The 3,319-nt window shown below is 51.4% G+C and overlaps 1 protein-coding gene across 1 annotated transcript in view; it reads left to right on the forward strand.

Annotated features, from left to right (window-relative positions):
* Positions 1-3,319, forward strand: part of RAI2 (retinoic acid induced 2) — a 59,339-nt gene continuing 56,020 nt past the window's right edge. Inside the window, exon 1 of the mRNA XM_006911630.2 lies at positions 1-190. The gene's annotated coding sequence lies outside the window, so the exon portion shown is untranslated. The remainder of the gene's footprint in view (positions 191-3,319) is intronic.

Consider the following 3,319-nt stretch of genomic DNA (forward strand, 5'->3'; position numbering starts at 1 on the left):
ACGGGGCCGCCTCTGGCTCTGCAGCTCTGCCCCGGCCCGGAAAACCCGGCGCCTTCCAGGCCCTTCGAAAGATGGATTCTGTTGACGTATCTGGCGGCCCTGGCGAGCCGGGTGGAAAGTTGGGTTTTGCCAGATCGCGTTGGGCTCGCCTTTGTGACGCTCGGCCAGCCCCGCATCCTCCCGGAGCCGGGTGAGTGTGCGTCGGCGCCCCGAGAGTCCTCGTGCCCCCAATGTCCAGACCCGGGGTGGCCGCACCGGCTCGGGCTTTCTGCCATGTTAGGCACAGAGCAGCGTTCTCGCTGCATTTTTGCGTGCGTTTCCGCGGCGCCTTTTGCTGCGGAGGGAGTTACTGCTGCTCGCCGCGTTGGCTTTTTTGGGGTTGGGGTTGTGCTCTGTGTGTTTGCTTGTTTGCCGTTTAAAGCCCGACTATTGTTCAGGATAAGCTCCGCCTGGGTGGGGAAATGGCATCCCACCACAGTTGCCGGCGAGGGGTAGAAATGTTGCCAAACAGCTGCTGCTTTGTGTTTCCCCATCAGAAGTCCCTGGAGTAGGTTTGGGGCACGACGGATGGATGGAGAAAGGGATGGGGCACGGAGGAAGAAGGTGGCTTTGGAAGAGCGAATTGTCACCCACCCCGTGGCACGCAGTCAGCCTCGTTTTCTGCCTGCCAAACTTTTATGAATATTCCTTTTGTGGCATGAGGAAGCTTAATAAATTCAGCCCAGTTTTCCAGGGAAAAGCAACCCGGCTTTAACAATGGTTTGAGAACTTAATCAATGAGAAAGGCAGGAGGAGGAGGAGGCGCGATACCATATCGGGGATGTGGCTGCTTCTAGCAGTCAGGTGGGGGAGAGGTGGGCAGGGCAGGGCGCAGCGCCGGGATGGCCGCGTTCCGGGAACTGTCCGTAGCTCTTACCAGTGCCCGCGGGAGCCACCCTCCGTCGCGCCCCCACCTCACCGTCTGCCCAGAACTCGGCGACGGTGCTTGAGGGGCGGCTCGCGGCAGTGCGTGGGCCGGCCCCCCTCATCTGGCGTTTTTAAGGATGTGTAAATATTTTGCTGAGGATAAGTGACATCAACAGAATGATATTCCGCAGAGCCCGGGTGTACAGCGATGATAAATAGATACGACCAAACAAAGTTTTGATAACCGCGGATTCTCATGGCTCGCTCTGCTTCATTTGGGTCTTTGTTTTTGTTGGTTTAACATTCTCTCTCATCCTCTGGTGCGATCCCTTTATTTAGCTGATTCTTGGAAGCTTCTCTCTAGAACCAAGAGAAAAGCAGCCAGCAGGGAGAAAGCAATTCTTAGCCTTGCGTGCACAGGGCAAGGTTTGCTGTGCTTTTTCCTGAGGATCTTCCCCACCGTTTTCTAGATGTCTCTCTTCCTCCTTTTGAGTCATCAGAATCGTTTGTTGATTGACCGAGAGACTTGTGATAACTTCGAAAATGTGTAGTGATGTGCCTTTGTTACAGTAGAGGGGTCGCAGTGTAGGAGGAGGATAGCGGGGAGGCTAGTGAGTGGGAGCTGCTCACCAGAGCAGCATAATGCCCCCACCCACTGTTTTGTCCTTCCCTTTTTCTTCTCAAAGGGGAGCATGGGAAGCTGTGCCACTTTCAGAAGCCAGCGGTGGATTGGAAGGCACAGATTTATAAGCCCGGTGGCATCGCAATTTCTCTGCCCCTTAGAAGCCCAGAGAGGCCACCCACCCACCCTGCACCACCCCCACACACAGTATCCCTCCAATGGACACTTGCACCTCATCCTGACAGATGCCCACTAGAGGCATCGGAATGGCAGTTGGGTACAGTGAGCCAAGCCAGACTGGAACTTGGGGCACTGGCCGCTTTGACACCAGCACCAATCAGCTGCCCAGGTCGGGGTCCTTTATGATGTAAAGACACCCCAGACCTCCAGCGGTGAGGTTCCGCCCAGGAAAACCTGCCCATCTCTGAATTAAAAGAGAAAACAGCTTTCCAGGTGATGCCAGTTGCCCAGTGTAAGAACTTGGTTGGTGGGCAGTTGGGTAAGAAATGTAAAATAAAGTCTTGTAGCTAGAAAACAGCCTCTGAGACAGGATCTCTGAAAGGCAAGAAAGAAAAAGAAAAGGATGGGAGGCGTGTGACCAAGGTGTTGCTGGGAGTGCTATAGCACCCGGAAACAGATACTGCACTAGTGACAATGGCCAGAAAACTGGATAGGACTGGCCTCCCGCAATCCATTGGACCCAGCATGGACGTATTCTGGATGGGAAGATGGTTACACACAGTGTGCTTTGAATCTCCGGTCAGAAAATACCAAGTGTTTGTTCCCTGGCTCCTTCCCTAACCTTAGATTTGGAGGAGAGTAGTGGAGTGAAATAAATTGGTAAAGAAATTAACATTTGTTGTTGCCCTCTGTCTGCCAAACACTTCACATGTGGGAAACCACGATGTGATGGAGGCATTATTTTACAGATAAAAAATCAGAGACTTGGAGAAATTTCCAGTCGCATGTCTGATCCAGACTTTAGTGGTTATGATTTAAAGGGGCAGCAGGTCCCTCTACCCCTCCTCCAAGCTTCATTTATTTCTCCCAAAGGCCAGGGTCCTCAGCCTCCACCCATTCACAAAATATTATGCCTGGGGGTGTGTGTGGAGGAAGCCTACCAGTGACAAAGCCAGTTACTCAGGGTACACGCTTATGTGCCAAGTAGATTAAGGCCCTAAATAGTCCCTCATTACTTCAGGTGGAAAGACTATGTATGCCTTTTCATTGTGAAATACCCAACACCCAACTGTTGCTTAATAAATGAGAGTTGTGACTAAATGATGGAGCTGGTGGAGTGAATGGTGGTGGGGAAGGAGCTGTAAGTCATTGTCAAGGGAGACCCAGCAGGGAGAAATCTAGAGATATGTATCTTTGGTTTGGGACTTTGTTTGGGGAACTGGTATCATGCTCCAGTTCTAGCCTGGGGCAGTTCCAAGTTGACAAGTCCATGTGAGATATGGAAATAGCATTCTCATCCTGTGAATGAGGAAACAGGCTGAAACAGGATAAGTAAATTGCCCGAGGCCCATAGTGGGACCAAAGTGTGGGTAAGGCATTTCTGACTCTTAACTGACTCAGCTAGATAAACTCTAAATAGAAATGAGATGGGCTCTTGTTATGCAAATGAATTGTCAAAGCTAGTCCTTTAACCTCCTTCCAACCAGATGGCAGCCTTAACCCCCTAGAAATTCTGGAGTCACTGAGAGAGCAAGGATTTGAATCCATATATGAGGTGTTTTTTACTCTGCCTCCCTGATCAGAATCTGAGGGGGAGCTCAGAGATTGAGG

The sequence above is a fragment of the Pteropus alecto genome, unplaced genomic scaffold (assembly GCF_000325575.1).
Source record: "Pteropus alecto unplaced genomic scaffold, ASM32557v1 scaffold23, whole genome shotgun sequence".
Taxonomy (NCBI): Eukaryota; Metazoa; Chordata; class Mammalia; order Chiroptera; family Pteropodidae; genus Pteropus; species Pteropus alecto.